This window comes from Cynocephalus volans, chromosome 3 (genome assembly GCF_027409185.1).
Source record: "Cynocephalus volans isolate mCynVol1 chromosome 3, mCynVol1.pri, whole genome shotgun sequence".
NCBI lineage: Eukaryota > Metazoa > Chordata > Mammalia > Dermoptera > Cynocephalidae > Cynocephalus > Cynocephalus volans.
This window is the reverse complement of record NC_084462.1, coordinates 38,450,040-38,470,516: the sequence shown is the minus strand read 5'-3', so window position 1 is coordinate 38,470,516 and position 20,477 is coordinate 38,450,040. Positions and strand designations below refer to the sequence as shown.

Below are 20,477 nucleotides of genomic sequence, written 5' to 3'. Positions count from 1 at the left end.
CTTACGACGGGGCCCCTCGCGGCCTGTGTCTGAGGGCAGGAGACGGCCCTGCTTTCGCTGATGAGGACCCGAGGCCGGGGCCTCAGGCACACGTGGGAGTTGCTTTTGTGATTGGTGAGGAGAGGTGAGTGGCAGTGGTGATGGGGTCGAAGGAATAGAGGTTGGGGGACGCGGCTGGCGGCCGCTCTCCGTGTCCCCTGCACCCAGAATGGGGCCATGAGGATTTCCACCACCTCCTCCCGTGCCCCCTGCCCTGAGGTCCAGATATGCAGGTGGCCGACGGCCTCGGCGGGAAGGGAAAGCCAAGGGTAGGGTCAGCGCGTGCATGCACACGCGTGCGTGTCGTGGATCGTCTCCTCTGTGCAGCTTCCGTCCTGGCTTCTCTGTCCTCGGAGTTGTCCGGGCAGCGATAGGTGTCCGAGAGGGGACTGCGTGGAGAGGTTTCAACGTGGGGGAGCACGGTGCTCCCGCACAGGACCTTGTCATGCCCAGGATTCTTCCTCGCGGAGCAGGGCGCTCCATGGTGGGCGGTCGTAGCCGTGCCTCGCCGAGGGCCCGTGAAGTGCCTTTGCGGGCCAGACTCTCGGGCTCCACCTGGCCTTGGCCCCTGTGCCTGTGGGTCCACAGTCGCCCCTCCCAGGGTCCATGCATGGAGGGTGGCAGTTGCGATCCACTGGCACGGGTGTCTCTCACTGGGCCCGCCCACGGCCATGTTCATCCTCGGAGAGCGGTTGGCACAGCGCAGGCACCTCCAGTGCAGTGTCATGGAAGGCGTCCCGGAGAGAGCTTCTCCGGTCCGTGGATGCGTGGGCATGTCCTAGTGCTTCAGGTGTGACCTGTTGGGGTCCCCTTTGAGTTTGGGTGGTTATGCCGCTGTCGCTCTCCTAGCCCGCTGTCGTTGGTAGTGTGGCACTTTGGGGATGAAAGGTTGGATTTCGTGGGGTGGGCTCAGGGAAGGTTGAGACGATGGGCCCCTGTCGTCCTCCAGCTGAGGTAGAAGACGTGCACGTTGTCGTTGAGGTCGTGTCTCGGGAGTGTTGGGTTGCTGGCATGGGGGTGAGGATTGGGTCAGCTGTGCTGTGTGACTGACCACCACTTTGCACAGGGGCAAGTGCTGAGAAGGCCTATGGGTGCGAGTGTGCCCTGAGTGCTGCAGGGTGAGGGACGTGGGTCGTCCTTGAAGACGACCCAGTCCGTTTGGTCTTTCTGTCGGCTGAGCGAGGGCCCGCGGAGGTAGCTGACCGGAGGACGCCGGTGGTGTGAAGAAGCCTGAGCCCCAGGGGTGGTCCGGCTCTGCCCTTGAGGCCGTGTCCCCGAGAGACGTGCACACGGGCTGTTGTAGCGGTGGTTTGTGCAGCTGTGGGTGGTTGGTTGTCAGCCAAGTGGGCTTTGCCCCGGGGGGCTCTCGGAGACAGTATCTCCCCGTGGACTTGGGAGCCCAGGTGAGGAGGAGCGTGCACAGGCAGTTGGTGTGTGCTTTTACCACACGTGAGGCTGTTAGAGAAGGAGCATCTGGACTGTCTGAGCGACGGTGAGGGAGGGGTCAGAGGTGACGTCCATTGGAGAGAAGGCCTGTTCGTGAGCAGTAGGTCTGCAGAGGGGTGTGGGAGGCCTGGGAGCCATACGCAGTGACCGAGGGGCTCGTGAAGGTGTGGAGGTCCACACGTGCACCCTAGGAAGCGACGCACAGGCTCGCACGGACCCGAGTCCCCCCACGTGCTGCACAGGGATCTAGCAGGAGGGACACGTGTTCAGTGAGATGAAGAGATCTAGTGCGAGGAGATGGGAAGCAGATGCGAGAGTTGACCCGGCGGGACGCTTTGGCACTGAAGGATTCGACCAGTGTCCCTGGGCCCTTTTCTCAAGCGTGCATGTGATCTGTCTCTACACTTCTCAGGGGGAGTTGCCCTGGTAGGCGTGCCGTCTGCGGGGAAGGAAGGAACACCTGGGTTTCCCCCGAGGAGCGGAGGCGTTTGGGAGTCCTGGAATCTGTGCGTCCGGTGGGGCGCCCGAGGCTGGAGGACCGCTCAGGACGGTAAGCTTTCCTGTGCCCAGCCCGTTGATGGGGTCTTTAGGGTTTCGCAGGCCTGCCCGGTCCTACTTCTCCGCAGGCCACCCGTGGCACGCCCGGGTGCACCGCTCGAGCAGACTGTGTGTTGCTGCTGCTCGGTGGCGCGAGCCTGGGTGCTCCAGGGCGCCGGAGGCGTCTCAGGCCATCGGCTCGCCCACTGCCCAGCGTGAGCTGCCCACCGTCCAGCGGCCTCGAGTGTGCTTGGATCGATGATGACTCCCCCATAAAAACATTCCTTGGAAAAGCTGAACAAAATGAGTGAAAACTCACTACCGTCGTTCTCATCGGAACTGAGGTCCAGCACGTTGCCTGGAGCGGGGACTGCAGGAGTGAGGGACAGCTCCACTGGTTCACATGTGCTGCAGCTGCCGGGCCTTCAGCAGCGCAGGGTCTCCCATCTTGTGGGCGAGAGGGACATTCCCCTAGTTGGATGTGTGAGGGCACGGGAGGAGAGTCGGTCCCTGTCTGAATGGCCCCTGTCCGGTGAGGCGGTGGTCCTGAATGGAGGCGTGCGTGCGGTAGCAGTGGGGAGTGTGCAGGAGGCCTAGGCTTGGTGAGCCGATAGGGCGGGCGTGTTTTGCCCCGGTGGACCTTACGACGGGGCCCCTCGCGGCCTGTGTCTGAGGGCAGGAGACGGCCCTGCTTTCGCTGATGAGGACCCAAGGCCGGGGCCTCAGGCACACGTGGGAGTTGCTTTTGTGATTGGTGAGGAGAGGTGAGTGGCAGTGGTGATGGGGTCGAAGGAATAGAGGTTGGGGGACGCGGCTGGCGGCCGCTCTCCGTGTCCCCTGCACCCAGAATGGGGCCATGAGGATTTCCACCACCTCCTCCCGTGCCCCCTGCCCTGAGGTCCAGATATGCAGGTGGCCGACGGCCTCGGCGGGAAGGGAAAGCCAAGGGTAGGGTCAGCGCGTGCATGCACACGCGTGCGTGTCGTGGATCGTCTCCTCTGTGCAGCTTCCGTCCTGGCTTCTCTGTCCTCGGAGTTGTCCGGGCAGCGATAGGTGTCCGAGAGGGGACTGCGTGGAGAGGTTTCAACGTGGGGGAGCACGGTGCTCCCGCACAGGACCTTGTCATGCCCAGGATTCTTCCTCGCGGAGCAGGGCGCTCCATGGTGGGCGGTCGTAGCCGTGCCTCGCCGAGGGCCCGTGAAGTGCCTTTGCGGGCCAGACTCTCGGGCTCCACCTGGCCTTGGCCCCTGTGCCTGTGGGTCCACAGTCGCCCCTCCCAGGGTCCATGCATGGAGGGTGGCAGTTGCGATCCACTGGCACGGGTGTCTCTCACTGGGCCCGCCCACGGCCATGTTCATCCTCGGAGAGCGGTTGGCACAGCGCAGGCACCTCCAGTGCAGTGTCATGGAAGGCGTCCCGGAGAGAGCTTCTCCGGTCCGTGGATGCGTGGGCATGTCCTAGTGCTTCAGGTGTGACCTGTTGGGGTCCCCTTTGAGTTTGGGTGGTTATGCCGCTGTCGCTCTCCTAGCCCGCTGTCGTTGGTAGTGTGGCACTTTGGGGATGAAAGGTTGGATTTCGTGGGGTGGGCTCAGGGAAGGTTGAGACGATGGGCCCCTGTCGTCCTCCAGCTGAGGTAGAAGACGTGCACGTTGTCGTTGAGGTCGTGTCTCGGGAGTGTTGGGTTGCTGGCATGGGGGTGAGGATTGGGTCAGCTGTGCTGTGTGACTGACCACCACTTTGCACAGGGGCAAGGGCTGAGAAGGCCTACGGGTGCGAGTGTGCCCTGAGTGCTGCAGGGTGAGGGACGTGGGTCGTCCTTGAAGACGACCCAGTCCGTTTGGTCTTTCTGTCGGCTGAGCGAGGGTCCGCGGAGGTAGCTGACCGGAGGACGCCGGTGGTGTGAAGAAGCCTGAGCCCCAGGGGTGGTCCGGCTCTGCCCTTGAGGCCGTGTCCCCGAGAGACGTGCACACGGGCTGTTGTAGCGGTGGTTTGTGCAGCTGTGGGTGGTTGGTTGTCAGCCAAGTGGGCTTTGCCCCGGGGGGCTCTCGGAGACAGTATCTCCCCGTGGACTTGGGAGCCCAGGTGAGGAGGAGCGTGCACAGGCAGTTGGTGTGTGCTTTTACCACACGTGAGGCTGTTAGAGAAGGAGCATCTGGACTGTCTGAGCGACGGTGAGGGAGGGGTCAGAGGTGACGTCCATTGGAGAGAAGGCCTGTTCGTGAGCAGTAGGTCTGCAGAGGGGTGTGGGAGGCCTGGGAGCCATACGCAGTGACCGAGGGGCTCGTGAAGGTGTGGAGGTCCACACGTGCACCCTAGGAAGCGACGCACAGGCTCGCACGGACCCGAGTCCCCCCACGTGCTGCACAGGGATCTAGCAGGAGGGACACGTGTTCAGTGAGATGAAGAGATCTAGTGCGAGGAGATGGGAAGCAGATGCGAGAGTTGACCCGGCGGGACGCTTTGGCACTGAAGGATTCGACCAGTGTCCCTGGGCCCTTTTCTCAAGCGTGCATGTGATCTGTCTCTACACTTCTCAGGGGGAGTTGCCCTGGTAGGCGTGCCGTCTGCGGGGAAGGAAGGAACACCTGGGTTTCCCCCGAGGAGCGGAGGCGTTTGGGAGTCCTGGAATCTGTGCGTCCGGTGGGGCGCCCGAGGCTGGAGGACCGCTCAGGACGGTAAGCTTTCCTGTGCCCAGCCCGTTGATGGGGTCTTTAGGGTTTCGCAGGCCTGCCCGGTCCTACTTCTCCGCAGGCCACCCGTGGCACGCCCGGGTGCACCGCTCGAGCAGACTGTGTGTTGCTGCTGCTCGGTGGCGCGAGCCTGGGTGCTCCAGGGCGCCGGAGGCGTCTGAGGCCATCGGCTCGCCCACTGCCCAGCGTGCGCTGCCCACCGTCCAGCGGCCTCGAGTGTGCTTGGATCGATGATGACTCCCCCATAAAAACATTCCTTGGAAAAGCTGAACAAAATGAGTGAAAACTCACTACCGTCGTTCTCATCGGAACTGAGGTCCAGCACGTTGCCTGGAGCGGGGACTGCAGGAGTGAGGGACAGCTCCACTGGTTCACATGTGCTGCAGCTGCCGGGCCTTCAGCAGCGCAGGGTCTCCCATCTTGTGGGCGAGAGGGACATTCCCCTAGTTGGATGTGTGAGGGCACGGGAGGAGAGTCGGTCCCTGGCTGAATGGCCCCTGTCCGGTGAGGCGGTGGTCCTGAATGGAGGCGTGCGTGCGGTAGCAGTGGGGAGTGTGCAGGAGGCCTAGGCTTGGTGAGCCGATAGGGCGGGCGTGTTTTGCCCCGGTGGACCTTACGACGGGGCCCCTCGCGGCCTGTGTCTGAGGGCAGGAGACGGCCCTGCTTTCGCTGATGAGGACCCGAGGCCGGGGCCTCAGGCACACGTGGGAGTTGCTTTTGTGATTGGTGAGGAGAGGTGAGTGGCAGTGGTGATGGGGTCGAAGGAATAGAGGTTGGGGGACGCGGCTGGCGGCCGCTCTCCGTGTCCCCTGCACCCAGAATGGGGCCATGAGGATTTCCACCACCTCCTCCCGTGCCCCCTGCCCTGAGGTCCAGATATGCAGGTGGCCGACGGCCTCGGCGGGAAGGGAAAGCCAAGGGTAGGGTCAGCGCGTGCATGCACACGCGTGCGTGTCGTGGATCGTCTCCTCTGTGCAGCTTCCGTCCTGGCTTCTCTGTCCTCGGAGTTGTCCGGGCAGCGATAGGTGTCCGAGAGGGGACTGCGTGGAGAGGTTTCAACGTGGGGGAGCACGGTGCTCCCGCACAGGACCTTGTCATGCCCAGGATTCTTCCTCGCGGAGCAGGGCGCTCCATGGTGGGCGGTCGTAGCCGTGCCTCGCCGAGGGCCCGTGAAGTGCCTTTGCGGGCCAGACTCTCGGGCTCCACCTGGCCTTGGCCCCTGTGCCTGTGGGTCCACAGTCGCCCCTCCCAGGGTCCATGCATGGAGGGTGGCAGTTGCGATCCACTGGCACGGGTGTCTCTCACTGGGCCCGCCCACGGCCATGTTCATCCTCGGAGAGCGGTTGGCACAGCGCAGGCACCTCCAGTGCAGTGTCATGGAAGGCGTCCCGGAGAGAGCTTCTCCGGTCCGTGGATGCGTGGGCATGTCCTAGTGCTTCAGGTGTGACCTGTTGGGGTCCCCTTTGAGTTTGGGTGGTTATGCCGCTGTCGCTCTCCTAGCCCGCTGTCGTTGGTAGTGTGGCACTTTGGGGATGAAAGGTTGGATTTCGTGGGGTGGGCTCAGGGAAGGTTGAGACGATGGGCCCCTGTCGTCCTCCAGCTGAGGTAGAAGACGTGCACGTTGTCGTTGAGGTCGTGTCTCGGGAGTGTTGGGTTGCTGGCATGGGGGTGAGGATTGGGTCAGCTGTGCTGTGTGACTGACCACCACTTTGCACAGGGGCAAGGGCTGAGAAGGCCTACGGGTGCGAGTGTGCCCTGAGTGCTGCAGGGTGAGGGACGTGGGTCGTCCTTGAAGACGACCCAGTCCGTTTGGTCTTTCTGTCGGCTGAGCGAGGGCCCGCGGAGGTAGCTGACCGGAGGACGCCGGTGGTGTGAAGAAGCCTGAGCCCCAGGGGTGGTCCGGCTCTGCCCTTGAGGCCGTGTCCCCGAGAGACGTGCACACGGGCTGTTGTAGCGGTGGTTTGTGCAGCTGTGGGTGGTTGGTTGTCAGCCAAGTGGGCTTTGCCCCGGGGGGCTCTCGGAGACAGTATCTCCCCGTGGACTTGGGAGCCCAGGTGAGGAGGAGCGTGCACAGGCAGTTGGTGTGTGCTTTTACCACACGTGAGGCTGTTAGAGAAGGAGCATCTGGACTGTCTGAGCGACGGTGAGGGAGGGGTCAGAGGTGACGTCCATTGGAGAGAAGGCCTGTTCGTGAGCAGTAGGTCTGCAGAGGGGTGTGGGAGGCCTGGGAGCCATACGCAGTGACCGAGGGGCTCGTGAAGGTGTGGAGGTCCACACGTGCACCCTAGGAAGCGACGCACAGGCTCGCACGGACCCGAGTCCCCCCACGTGCTGCACAGGGATCTAGCAGGAGGGACACGTGTTCAGTGAGATGAAGAGATCTAGTGCGAGGAGATGGGAAGCAGATGCGAGAGTTGACCCGGCGGGACGCTTTGGCACTGAAGGATTCGACCAGTGTCCCTGGGCCCTTTTCTCAAGCGTGCATGTGATCTGTCTCTACACTTCTCAGGGGGAGTTGCCCTGGTAGGCGTGCCGTCTGCGGGGAAGGAAGGAACACCTGGGTTTCCCCCGAGGAGCGGAGGCGTTTGGGAGTCCTGGAATCTGTGCGTCCGGTGGGGCGCCCGAGGCTGGAGGACCGCTCAGGACGGTAAGCTTTCCTGTGCCCAGCCCGTTGATGGGGTCTTTAGGGTTTCGCAGGCCTGCCCGGTCCTACTTCTCCGCAGGCCACCCGTGGCACGCCCGGGTGCACCGCTCGAGCAGACTGTGTGTTGCTGCTGCTCGGTGGCGCGAGCCTGGGTGCTCCAGGGCGCCGGAGGCGTCTGAGGCCATCGGCTCGCCCACTGCCCAGCGTGCGCTGCCCACCGTCCAGCGGCCTCGAGTGTGCTTGGATCGATGATGACTCCCCCATAAAAACATTCCTTGGAAAAGCTGAACAAAATGAGTGAAAACTCACTACCGTCGTTCTCATCGGAACTGAGGTCCAGCACGTTGCCTGGAGCGGGGACTGCAGGAGTGAGGGACAGCTCCACTGGTTCACATGTGCTGCAGCTGCCGGGCCTTCAGCAGCGCAGGGTCTCCCATCTTGTGGGCGAGAGGGACATTCCCCTAGTTGGATGTGTGAGGGCACGGGAGGAGAGTCGGTCCCTGGCTGAATGGCCCCTGTCCGGTGAGGCGGTGGTCCTGAATGGAGGCGTGCGTGCGGTAGCAGTGGGGAGTGTGCAGGAGGCCTAGGCTTGGTGAGCCGATAGGGCGGGCGTGTTTTGCCCCGGTGGACCTTACGACGGGGCCCCTCGCGGCCTGTGTCTGAGGGCAGGAGACGGCCCTGCTTTCGCTGATGAGGACCCGAGGCCGGGGCCTCAGGCACACGTGGGAGTTGCTTTTGTGATTGGTGAGGAGAGGTGAGTGGCAGTGGTGATGGGGTCGAAGGAATAGAGGTTGGGGGACGCGGCTGGCGGCCGCTCTCCGTGTCCCCTGCACCCAGAATGGGGCCATGAGGATTTCCACCACCTCCTCCCGTGCCCCCTGCCCTGAGGTCCAGATATGCAGGTGGCCGACGGCCTCGGCGGGAAGGGAAAGCCAAGGGTAGGGTCAGCGCGTGCATGCACACGCGTGCGTGTCGTGGATCGTCTCCTCTGTGCAGCTTCCGTCCTGGCTTCTCTGTCCTCGGAGTTGTCCGGGCAGCGATAGGTGTCCGAGAGGGGACTGCGTGGAGAGGTTTCAACGTGGGGGAGCACGGTGCTCCCGCACAGGACCTTGTCATGCCCAGGATTCTTCCTCGCGGAGCAGGGCGCTCCATGGTGGGCGGTCGTAGCCGTGCCTCGCCGAGGGCCCGTGAAGTGCCTTTGCGGGCCAGACTCTCGGGCTCCACCTGGCCTTGGCCCCTGTGCCTGTGGGTCCACAGTCGCCCCTCCCAGGGTCCATGCATGGAGGGTGGCAGTTGCGATCCACTGGCACGGGTGTCTCTCACTGGGCCCGCCCACGGCCATGTTCATCCTCGGAGAGCGGTTGGCACAGCGCAGGCACCTCCAGTGCAGTGTCATGGAAGGCGTCCCGGAGAGAGCTTCTCCGGTCCGTGGATGCGTGGGCATGTCCTAGTGCTTCAGGTGTGACCTGTTGGGGTCCCCTTTGAGTTTGGGTGGTTATGCCGCTGTCGCTCTCCTAGCCCGCTGTCGTTGGTAGTGTGGCACTTTGGGGATGAAAGGTTGGATTTCGTGGGGTGGGCTCAGGGAAGGTTGAGACGATGGGCCCCTGTCGTCCTCCAGCTGAGGTAGAAGACGTGCACGTTGTCGTTGAGGTCGTGTCTCGGGAGTGTTGGGTTGCTGGCATGGGGGTGAGGATTGGGTCAGCTGTGCTGTGTGACTGACCACCACTTTGCACAGGGGCAAGGGCTGAGAAGGCCTACGGGTGCGAGTGTGCCCTGAGTGCTGCAGGGTGAGGGACGTGGGTCGTCCTTGAAGACGACCCAGTCCGTTTGGTCTTTCTGTCGGCTGAGCGAGGGCCCGCGGAGGTAGCTGACCGGAGGACGCCGGTGGTGTGAAGAAGCCTGAGCCCCAGGGGTGGTCCGGCTCTGCCCTTGAGGCCGTGTCCCCGAGAGACGTGCACACGGGCTGTTGTAGCGGTGGTTTGTGCAGCTGTGGGTGGTTGGTTGTCAGCCAAGTGGGCTTTGCCCCGGGGGGCTCTCGGAGACAGTATCTCCCCGTGGACTTGGGAGCCCAGGTGAGGAGGAGCGTGCACAGGCAGTTGGTGTGTGCTTTTACCACACGTGAGGCTGTTAGAGAAGGAGCATCTGGACTGTCTGAGCGACGGTGAGGGAGGGGTCAGAGGTGACGTCCATTGGAGAGAAGGCCTGTTCGTGAGCAGTAGGTCTGCAGAGGGGTGTGGGAGGCCTGGGAGCCATACGCAGTGACCGAGGGGCTCGTGAAGGTGTGGAGGTCCACACGTGCACCCTAGGAAGCGACGCACAGGCTCGCACGGACCCGAGTCCCCCCACGTGCTGCACAGGGATCTAGCAGGAGGGACACGTGTTCAGTGAGATGAAGAGATCTAGTGCGAGGAGATGGGAAGCAGATGCGAGAGTTGACCCGGCGGGACGCTTTGGCACTGAAGGATTCGACCAGTGTCCCTGGGCCCTTTTCTCAAGCGTGCATGTGATCTGTCTCTACACTTCTCAGGGGGAGTTGCCCTGGTAGGCGTGCCGTCTGCGGGGAAGGAAGGAACACCTGGGTTTCCCCCGAGGAGCGGAGGCGTTTGGGAGTCCTGGAATCTGTGCGTCCGGTGGGGCGCCCGAGGCTGGAGGACCGCTCAGGACGGTAAGCTTTCCTGTGCCCAGCCCGTTGATGGGGTCTTTAGGGTTTCGCAGGCCTGCCCGGTCCTACTTCTCCGCAGGCCACCCGTGGCACGCCCGGGTGCACCGCTCGAGCAGACTGTGTGTTGCTGCTGCTCGGTGGCGCGAGCCTGGGTGCTCCAGGGCGCCGGAGGCGTCTGAGGCCATCGGCTCGCCCACTGCCCAGCGTGCGCTGCCCACCGTCCAGCGGCCTCGAGTGTGCTTGGATCGATGATGACTCCCGCATAAAAACATTCCTTGGAAAAGCTGAACAAAATGAGTGAAAACTCACTACCGTCGTTCTCATCGGAACTGAGGTCCAGCACGTTGCCTGGAGCGGGGACTGCAGGAGTGAGGGACAGCTCCACTGGTTCACATGTGCTGCAGCTGCCGGGCCTTCAGCAGCGCAGGGTCTCCCATCTTGTGGGCGAGAGGGACATTCCCCTAGTTGGATGTGTGAGGGCACGGGAGGAGAGTCGGTCCCTGGCTGAATGGCCCCTGTCCGGTGAGGCGGTGGTCCTGAATGGAGGCGTGCGTGCGGTAGCAGTGGGGAGTGTGCAGGAGGCCTAGGCTTGGTGAGCCGATAGGGCGGGCGTGTTTTGCCCCGGTGGACCTTACGACGGGGCCCCTCGCGGCCTGTGTCTGAGGGCAGGAGACGGCCCTGCTTTCGCTGATGAGGACCCGAGGCCGGGGCCTCAGGCACACGTGGGAGTTGCTTTTGTGATTGGTGAGGAGAGGTGAGTGGCAGTGGTGATGGGGTCGAAGGAATAGAGGTTGGGGGACGCGGCTGGCGGCCGCTCTCCGTGTCCCCTGCACCCAGAATGGGGCCATGAGGATTTCCACCACCTCCTCCCGTGCCCCCTGCCCTGAGGTCCAGATATGCAGGTGGCCGACGGCCTCGGCGGGAAGGGAAAGCCAAGGGTAGGGTCAGCGCGTGCATGCACACGCGTGCGTGTCGTGGATCGTCTCCTCTGTGCAGCTTCCGTCCTGGCTTCTCTGTCCTCGGAGTTGTCCGGGCAGCGATAGGTGTCCGAGAGGGGACTGCGTGGAGAGGTTTCAACGTGGGGGAGCACGGTGCTCCCGCACAGGACCTTGTCATGCCCAGGATTCTTCCTCGCGGAGCAGGGCGCTCCATGGTGGGCGGTCGTAGCCGTGCCTCGCCGAGGGCCCGTGAAGTGCCTTTGCGGGCCAGACTCTCGGGCTCCACCTGGCCTTGGCCCCTGTGCCTGTGGGTCCACAGTCGCCCCTCCCAGGGTCCATGCATGGAGGGTGGCAGTTGCGATCCACTGGCACGGGTGTCTCTCACTGGGCCCGCCCACGGCCATGTTCATCCTCGGAGAGCGGTTGGCACAGCGCAGGCACCTCCAGTGCAGTGTCATGGAAGGCGTCCCGGAGAGAGCTTCTCCGGTCCGTGGATGCGTGGGCATGTCCTAGTGCTTCAGGTGTGACCTGTTGGGGTCCCCTTTGAGTTTGGGTGGTTATGCCGCTGTCGCTCTCCTAGCCCGCTGTCGTTGGTAGTGTGGCACTTTGGGGATGAAAGGTTGGATTTCGTGGGGTGGGCTCAGGGAAGGTTGAGACGATGGGCCCCTGTCGTCCTCCAGCTGAGGTAGAAGACATGCACGTTGTCGTTGAGGTCGTGTCTCGGGAGTGTTGGGTTGCTGGCATGGGGGTGAGGATTGGGTCAGCTGTGCTGTGTGACTGACCACCACTTTGCACAGGGGCAAGGGCTGAGAAGGCCTACGGGTGCGAGTGTGCCCTGAGTGCTGCAGGGTGAGGGACGTGGGTCGTCCTTGAAGACGACCCAGTCCGTTTGGTCTTTCTGTCGGCTGAGCGAGGGCCCGCGGAGGTAGCTGACCGGAGGACGCCGGTGGTGTGAAGAAGCCTGAGCCCCAGGGGTGGTCCGGCTCTGCCCTTGAGGCCGTGTCCCCGAGAGACGTGCACACGGGCTGTTGTAGCGGTGGTTTGTGCAGCTGTGGGTGGTTGGTTGTCAGCCAAGTGGGCTTTGCCCCGGGGGGCTCTCGGAGACAGTATCTCCCCGTGGACTTGGGAGCCCAGGTGAGGAGGAGCGTGCACAGGCAGTTGGTGTGTGCTTTTACCACACGTGAGGCTGTTAGAGAAGGAGCATCTGGACTGTCTGAGCGACGGTGAGGGAGGGGTCAGAGGTGACGTCCATTGGAGAGAAGGCCTGTTCGTGAGCAGTAGGTCTGCAGAGGGGTGTGGGAGGCCTGGGAGCCATACGCAGTGACCGAGGGGCTCGTGAAGGTGTGGAGGTCCACACGTGCACCCTAGGAAGCGACGCACAGGCTCGCACGGACCCGAGTCCCCCCACGTGCTGCACAGGGATCTAGCAGGAGGGACACGTGTTCAGTGAGATGAAGAGATCTAGTGCGAGGAGATGGGAAGCAGATGCGAGAGTTGACCCGGCGGGACGCTTTGGCACTGAAGGATTCGACCAGTGTCCCTGGGCCCTTTTCTCAAGCGTGCATGTGATCTGTCTCTACACTTCTCAGGGGGAGTTGCCCTGGTAGGCGTGCCGTCTGCGGGGAAGGAAGGAACACCTGGGTTTCCCCCGAGGAGCGGAGGCGTTTGGGAGTCCTGGAATCTGTGCGTCCGGTGGGGCGCCCGAGGCTGGAGGACCGCTCAGGACGGTAAGCTTTCCTGTGCCCAGCCCGTTGATGGGGTCTTTAGGGTTTCGCAGGCCTGCCCGGTCCTACTTCTCCGCAGGCCACCCGTGGCACGCCCGGGTGCACCGCTCGAGCAGACTGTGTGTTGCTGCTGCTCGGTGGCGCGAGCCTGGGTGCTCCAGGGCGCCGGAGGCGTCTGAGGCCATCGGCTCGCCCACTGCCCAGCGTGCGCTGCCCACCGTCCAGCGGCCTCGAGTGTGCTTGGATCGATGATGACTCCCCCATAAAAACATTCCTTGGAAAAGCTGAACAAAATGAGTGAAAACTCACTACCGTCGTTCTCATCGGAACTGAGGTCCAGCACGTTGCCTGGAGCGGGGACTGCAGGAGTGAGGGACAGCTCCACTGGTTCACATGTGCTGCAGCTGCCGGGCCTTCAGCAGCGCAGGGTCTCCCATCTTGTGGGCGAGAGGGACATTCCCCTAGTTGGATGTGTGAGGGCACGGGAGGAGAGTCGGTCCCTGGCTGAATGGCCCCTGTCCGGTGAGGCGGTGGTCCTGAATGGAGGCGTGCGTGCGGTAGCAGTGGGGAGTGTGCAGGAGGCCTAGGCTTGGTGAGCCGATAGGGCGGGCGTGTTTTGCCCCGGTGGACCTTACGACGGGGCCCCTCGCGGCCTGTGTCTGAGGGCAGGAGACGGCCCTGCTTTCGCTGATGAGGACCCGAGGCCGGGGCCTCAGGCACACGTGGGAGTTGCTTTTGTGATTGGTGAGGAGAGGTGAGTGGCAGTGGTGATGGGGTCGAAGGAATAGAGGTTGGGGGACGCGGCTGGCGGCCGCTCTCCGTGTCCCCTGCACCCAGAATGGGGCCATGAGGATTTCCACCACCTCCTCCCGTGCCCCCTGCCCTGAGGTCCAGATATGCAGGTGGCCGACGGCCTCGGCGGGAAGGGAAAGCCAAGGGTAGGGTCAGCGCGTGCATGCACACGCGTGCGTGTCGTGGATCGTCTCCTCTGTGCAGCTTCCGTCCTGGCTTCTCTGTCCTCGGAGTTGTCCGGGCAGCGATAGGTGTCCGAGAGGGGACTGCGTGGAGAGGTTTCAACGTGGGGGAGCACGGTGCTCCCGCACAGGACCTTGTCATGCCCAGGATTCTTCCTCGCGGAGCAGGGCGCTCCATGGTGGGCGGTCGTAGCCGTGCCTCGCCGAGGGCCCGTGAAGTGCCTTTGCGGGCCAGACTCTCGGGCTCCACCTGGCCTTGGCCCCTGTGCCTGTGGGTCCACAGTCGCCCCTCCCAGGGTCCATGCATGGAGGGTGGCAGTTGCGATCCACTGGCACGGGTGTCTCTCACTGGGCCCGCCCACGGCCATGTTCATCCTCGGAGAGCGGTTGGCACAGCGCAGGCACCTCCAGTGCAGTGTCATGGAAGGCGTCCCGGAGAGAGCTTCTCCGGTCCGTGGATGCGTGGGCATGTCCTAGTGCTTCAGGTGTGACCTGTTGGGGTCCCCTTTGAGTTTGGGTGGTTATGCCGCTGTCGCTCTCCTAGCCCGCTGTCGTTGGTAGTGTGGCACTTTGGGGATGAAAGGTTGGATTTCGTGGGGTGGGCTCAGGGAAGGTTGAGACGATGGGCCCCTGTCGTCCTCCAGCTGAGGTAGAAGACGTGCACGTTGTCGTTGAGGTCGTGTCTCGGGAGTGTTGGGTTGCTGGCATGGGGGTGAGGATTGGGTCAGCTGTGCTGTGTGACTGACCACCACTTTGCACAGGGGCAAGGGCTGAGAAGGCCTACGGGTGCGAGTGTGCCCTGAGTGCTGCAGGGTGAGGGACGTGGGTCGTCCTTGAAGACGACCCAGTCCGTTTGGTCTTTCTGTCGGCTGAGCGAGGGCCCGCGGAGGTAGCTGACCGGAGGACGCCGGTGGTGTGAAGAAGCCTGAGCCCCAGGGGTGGTCCGGCTCTGCCCTTGAGGCCGTGTCCCCGAGAGACGTGCACACGGGCTGTTGTAGCGGTGGTTTGTGCAGCTGTGGGTGGTTGGTTGTCAGCCAAGTGGGCTTTGCCCCGGGGGGCTCTCGGAGACAGTATCTCCCCGTGGACTTGGGAGCCCAGGTGAGGAGGAGCGTGCACAGGCAGTTGGTGTGTGCTTTTACCACACGTGAGGCTGTTAGAGAAGGAGCATCTGGACTGTCTGAGCGACGGTGAGGGAGGGGTCAGAGGTGACGTCCATTGGAGAGAAGGCCTGTTCGCGAGCAGTAGGTCTGCAGAGGGGTGTGGGAGGCCTGGGAGCCATACGCAGTGACCGAGGGGCTCGTGAAGGTGTGGAGGTCCACACGTGCACCCTAGGAAGCGACGCACAGGCTCGCACGGACCCGAGTCCCCCCACGTGCTGCACAGGGATCTAGCAGGAGGGACACGTGTTCAGTGAGATGAAGAGATCTAGTGCGAGGAGATGGGAAGCAGATGCGAGAGTTGACCCGGCGGGACGCTTTGGCACTGAAGGATTCGACCAGTGTCCCTGGGCCCTTTTCTCAAGCGTGCATGTGATCTGTCTCTACACTTCTCAGGGGGAGTTGCCCTGGTAGGCGTGCCGTCTGCGGGGAAGGAAGGAACACCTGGGTTTCCCCCGAGGAGCGGAGGCGTTTGGGAGTCCTGGAATCTGTGCGTCCGGTGGGGCGCCCGAGGCTGGAGGACCGCTGAGGACGGTAAGCTTTCCTGTGCCCAGCCCGTTGATGGGGTCTTTAGGGTTTCGCAGGCCTGCCCGGTCCTACTTCTCCGCAGGCCACCCGTGGCACGCCCGGGTGCACCGCTCGAGCAGACTGTGTGTTGCTGCTGCTCGGTGGCGCGAGCCTGGGTGCTCCAGGGCGCCGGAGGCGTCTGAGGCCATCGGCTCGCCCACTGCCCAGCGTGAGCTGCCCACCGTCCAGCGGCCTCGAGTGTGCTTGGATCGATGATGACTCCCCCATAAAAACATTCCTTGGAAAAGCTGAACAAAATGAGTGAAAACTCACTACCGTCGTTCTCATCGGAACTGAGGTCCAGCACGTTGCCTGGAGCGGGGACTGCAGGAGTGAGGGACAGCTCCACTGGTTCACATGTGCTGCAGCTGCCGGGCCTTCAGCAGCGCAGGGTCTCCCATCTTGTGGGCGAGAGGGACATTCCCCTAGTTGGATGTGTGAGGGCACGGGAGGAGAGTCGGTCCCTGTCTGAATGGCCCCTGTCCGGTGAGGCGGTGGTCCTGAATGGAGGCGTGCGTGCGGTAGCAGTGGGGAGTGTGCAGGAGGCCTAGGCTTGGTGAGCCGATAGGGCGGGCGTGTTTTGCCCCGGTGGACCTTACGACGGGGCCCCTCGCGGCCTGTGTCTGAGGGCAGGAGACGGCCCTGCTTTCGCTGATGAGGACCCGAGGCCGGGGCCTCAGGCACACGTGGGAGTTGCTTTTGTGATTGGTGAGGAGAGGTGAGTGGCAGTGGTGATGGGGTCGAAGGAATAGAGGTTGGGGGACGCGGCTGGCGGCCGCTCTCCGTGTCCCCTGCACCCAGAATGGGGCCATGAGGATTTCCACCACCTCCTCCCGTGCCCCCTGCCCTGAGGTCCAGATATGCAGGTGGCCGACGGCCTCGGCGGGAAGGGAAAGCCAAGGGTAGGGTCAGCGCGTGCATGCACACGCGTGCGTGTCGTGGATCGTCTCCTCTGTGCAGCTTCCGTCCTGGCTTCTCTGTCCTCGGAGTTGTCCGGGCAGCGATAGGTGTCCGAGAGGGGACTGCGTGGAGAGGTTTCAACGTGGGGGAGCACGGTGCTCCCGCACAGGACCTTGTCATGCCCAGGATTCTTCCTCGCGGAGCAGGGCGCTCCATGGTGGGCGGTCGTAGCCGTGCCTCGCCGAGGGCCCGTGAAGTGCCTTTGCGGGCCAGACTCTCGGGCTCCACCTGGCCTTGGCCCCTGTGCCTGTGGGTCCACAGTCGCCCCTCCCAGGGTCCATGCATGGAGGGTGGCAGTTGCGATCCACTGGCACGGGTGTCTCTCACTGGGCCCGCCCACGGCCATGTTCATCCTCGGAGACCGGTTGGCACAGCGCAGGCACCTCCAGTGCAGTGTCATGGAAGGCGTCCCGGAGAGAGCTTCTCCGGTCCGTGGATGCGTGGGCATGTCCTAGTGCTTCAGGTGTGACCTGTTGGGGTCCCCTTTGAGTTTGGGTGGTTATGCCGCTGTCGCTCTCCTAGCCCGCTGTCGTTGGTAGTGTGGCACTTTGGGGATGAAAGGTTGGATTTCGTGGGGTGGGCTCAGGGAAGGTTGAGACGATGGGCCCCTGTCGTCCTCCAGCTGAGGTAGAAGACGTGCACGTTGTCGTTGAGGTCGTGTCTCGGGAGTGTTGGGTTGCTGGCATGGGGGTGAGGATTGGGTCAGCTGTGCTGTGTGACTGACCACCACTTTGCACAGGGGCAAGGGCTGAGAAGGCCTACGGGTGCGAGTGTGCCCTGAGTGCTGCAGGGTGAGGGACGTGGGTCGTCCTTGAAGACGACCCAGTCCGTTTGGTCTTTCTGTCGGCTGAGCGAGGGCCCGCGGAGGTAGCTGACCGGAGGACGCCGGTGGTGTGAAGAAGCCTGAGCCCCAGGGGTGGTCCGGCTCTGCCCTTGAGGCCGTGTCCCCGAGAGACGTGCACACGGGCTGTTGTAGCGGTGGTTTGTGCAGCTGTGGGTGGTTGGTTGTCAGCCAAGTGGGCTTTGCCCCGGGGGGCTCTCGGAGACAGTATCTCCCCGTGGACTTGGGAGCCCAGGTGAGGAGGAGCGTGCACAGGCAGTTGGTGTGTGCTTTTACCACACGTGAGGCTGTTAGAGAAGGAGCATCTGGACTGTCTGAGCGACGGTGAGGGAGGGGTCAGAGGTGACGTCCATTGGAGAGAAGGCCTGTTCGTGAGCAGTAGGTCTGCAGAGGGGTGTGGGAGGCCTGGGAGCCATACGCAGTGACCGAGGGGCTCGTGAAGGTGTGGAGGTCCACACGTGCACCCTAGGAAGCGACGCACAGGCTCGCACGGACCCGAGTCCCCCCACGTGCTGCACAGGGATCTAGCAGGAGGGACACGTGTTCAGTGAGATGAAGAGATCTAGTGCGAGGAGATGGGAAGCAGATGCGAGAGTTGACCCGGCGGGACGCTTTGGCACTGAAGGATTCGACCAGTGTCCCTGGGCCCTTTTCTCAAGCGTGCATGTGATCTGTCTCTACACTTCTCAGGGGGAGTTGCCCTGGTAGGCGTGCCGTCTGCGGGGAAGGAAGGAACACCTGGGTTTCCCCCGAGGAGCGGAGGCGTTTGGGAGTCCTGGAATCTGTGCGTCCGGTGGGGCGCCCGAGGCTGGAGGACCGCTCAGGACGGTAAGCTTTCCTGTGCCCAGCCCGTTGATGGGGTCTTTAGGGTTTCGCAGGCCTGCCCGGTCCTACTTCTCCGCAGGCCACCCGTGGCACGCCCGGGTGCACCGCTCGAGCAGACTGTGTGTTGCTGCTGCTCGGTGGCGCGAGCCTGGGTGCTCCAGGGCGCCGGAGGCGTCTGAGGCCATCGGCTCGCCCACTGCCCAGCGTGCGCTGCCCACCGTCCAGCGGCCTCGAGTGTGCTTGGATCGATGATGACTCCCCCATAAAAACATTCCTTGGAAAAGCTGAACAAAATGAGTGAAAACTCACTACCGTCGTTCTCATCGGAACTGAGGTCCAGCACGTTGCCTGGAGCGGGGACTGCAGGAGTGAGGGACAGCTCCACTGGTTCACATGTGCTGCAGCTGCCGGGCCTTCAGCAGCGCAGGGTCTCCCATCTTGTGGGCGAGAGGGACATTCCCCTAGTTGGATGTGTGAGGGCACGGGAGGAGAGTCGGTCCCTGGCTGAATGGCCCCTGTCCGGTGAGGCGGTGGTCCTGAATGGAGGCGTGCGTGCGGTAGCAGTGGGGAGTGTGCAGGAGGCCTAGGCTTGGTGAGCCGATAGGGCGGGCGTGTTTTGCCCCGGTGGACCTTACGACGGGGCCCCTCGCGGCCTGTGTCTGAGGGCAGGAGACGGCCCTGCTTTCGCTGATGAGGACCCGAGGCCGGGGCCTCAGGCACACGTGGGAGTTGCTTTTGTGACTGGTGAGGAGAGGTGAGTGGCAGTGGTGATGGGGTCGAAGGAATAGAGGTTGGGGGACGCGGCTGGCGGCCGCTCTCCGTGTCCCCTGCACCCAGAATGGGGCCATGAGGATTTCCACCACCTCCTCCCGTGCCCCCTGCCCTGAGGTCCAGATATGCAGGTGGCCGACGGCCTCGGCGGGAAGGGAAAGCCAAGGGTAGGGTCAGCGCGTGCATGCACACGCGTGCGTGTCGTGGATCGTCTCCTCTGTGCAGCTTCCGTCCTGGCTTCTCTGTCCTCGGAGTTGTCCGGGCAGCGATAGGTGTCCGAGAGGGGACTGCGTGGAGAGGTTTCAACGTGGGGGAGCACGGTGCTCCCGCACAGGACCTTGTCATGCCCAGGATTCTTCCTCGCGGAGCAGGGCGCTCCATGGTGGGCGGTCGTAGCCGTGCCTCGCCGAGGGCCCGTGAAGTGCCTTTGCGGGCCAGACTCTCGGGCTCCACCTGGCCTTGGCCCCTGTGCCTGTGGGTCCACAGTCGCCCCTCCCAGGGTCCATGCATGGAGGGTGGCAGTTGCGATCCACTGGCACGGGTGTCTCTCACTGGGCCCGCCCACGGCCATGTTCATCCTCGGAGAGCGGTTGGCACAGCGCAGGCACCTCCAGTGCAGTGTCATGGAAGGCGTCCCGGAGAGAGCTTCTCCGGTCCGTGGATGCGTGGGCATGTCCTAGTGCTTCAGGTGTGACCTGTTGGGGTCCCCTTTGAGTTTGGGTGGTTATGCCGCTGTCGCTCTCCTAGCCCGCTGTCGTTGGTAGTGTGGCACTTTGGGGATGAAAGGTTGGATTTCGTGGGGTGGGCTCAGGGAAGGTTGAGACGATGGGCCCCTGTCGTCCTCCAGCTGAGGTAGAAGACGTGCACGTTGTCGTTGAGGTCGTGTCTCGGGAGTGTTGGGTTGCTGGCATGGGGGTGAGGATTGGGTCAGCTGTGCTGTGTGACTGACCACCACTTTGCACAGGGGCAAGTGCTGAGAAGGCCTACGGGTGCGAGTGTGCCCTGAGTGCTGCAGGGTGAGGGACGTGGGTCGTCCTTGAAGACGACCCAGTCCGTTTGGTCTTTCTGTCGGCTGAGCGAGGGCCCGCGGAGGTAGCTGACCGGAGGACGCCGGTGGTGTGAAGAAGCCTGAGCCCCAGGGGTGGTCCGGCTCTGCCCTTGAGGCCGTGTCCCCGAGAGACGTGCACACGGGCTGTTGTAGCGGTGGTTTGTGCAGCTGTGGGTGGTTGGTTGTCAGCCAAGTGGGCTTTGCCCCGGGGGGCTCTCGGAGACAGTATCTCCCCGTGGACTTGGGAGCCCAGGTGAGGAGGAGCGTGCACAGGCAGTTGGTGTGTGCTTTTACCACACGTGAGGCTGTTAGAGAAGGAGCATCTGGACTGTCTGAGCGACGGTGAGGGAGGGGTCAGAGGTGACGTCCATTGGAGAGAAGGCCTGTTCGTGAGCAGTAGGTCTGCAGAGGGGTGTGGGAGGCCTGGGAGCCATACGCAGTGACCGAGGGGCTCGTGAAGGTGTGGAGGTCCACACGTGCACCCTAGGAAGCGACGCACAGGCTCGCACGGACCCGAGTCCCCCCACGTGCTGCACAGGGATCTAGCAGGAGGGACACGTGTTCAGTGAGATGAAGAGATCTAGTGCGAGGAGATGGGAAGCAGATGCGAGAGTTGACCCGGCGGGACGCTTTGGCACTGAAGGATTCGACCAG

At 63.4% G+C, this 20,477-nt stretch overlaps 7 non-coding genes across 7 annotated transcripts; all 7 read left to right on the top strand.

Moving 5' to 3' along the window:
- The first annotated feature begins 2,274 nt into the window (after positions 1-2,274).
- Positions 2,275-2,370, top strand: LOC134374278 (small nucleolar RNA SNORD116). Its single transcript, XR_010023146.1, has one exon. It is a non-coding gene; the product is annotated as a small nucleolar RNA SNORD116 (small nucleolar RNA).
- A 2,566-nt stretch (positions 2,371-4,936) lies between these two features.
- Positions 4,937-5,032, top strand: LOC134374277 (small nucleolar RNA SNORD116). The gene has a single exon (XR_010023145.1). It is a non-coding gene; the product is annotated as a small nucleolar RNA SNORD116 (small nucleolar RNA).
- Positions 5,033-7,598: 2,566 nt separating this feature from the next.
- Positions 7,599-7,694, top strand: LOC134374276 (small nucleolar RNA SNORD116). The gene has a single exon (XR_010023144.1). It is a non-coding gene; the product is annotated as a small nucleolar RNA SNORD116 (small nucleolar RNA).
- A 2,566-nt stretch (positions 7,695-10,260) lies between these two features.
- Positions 10,261-10,356, top strand: LOC134374313 (small nucleolar RNA SNORD116). The gene has a single exon (XR_010023179.1). It is a non-coding gene; the product is annotated as a small nucleolar RNA SNORD116 (small nucleolar RNA).
- Positions 10,357-12,922: 2,566 nt separating this feature from the next.
- Positions 12,923-13,018, top strand: LOC134374275 (small nucleolar RNA SNORD116). The gene has a single exon (XR_010023143.1). It is a non-coding gene; the product is annotated as a small nucleolar RNA SNORD116 (small nucleolar RNA).
- A 2,566-nt stretch (positions 13,019-15,584) lies between these two features.
- On the top strand, positions 15,585-15,680 carry LOC134374274 (small nucleolar RNA SNORD116). Its single transcript, XR_010023142.1, has one exon. It is a non-coding gene; the product is annotated as a small nucleolar RNA SNORD116 (small nucleolar RNA).
- Positions 15,681-18,246: 2,566 nt separating this feature from the next.
- Positions 18,247-18,342, top strand: LOC134374273 (small nucleolar RNA SNORD116). The gene has a single exon (XR_010023141.1). It is a non-coding gene; the product is annotated as a small nucleolar RNA SNORD116 (small nucleolar RNA).
- Positions 18,343-20,477: the final 2,135 nt, after the last annotated feature.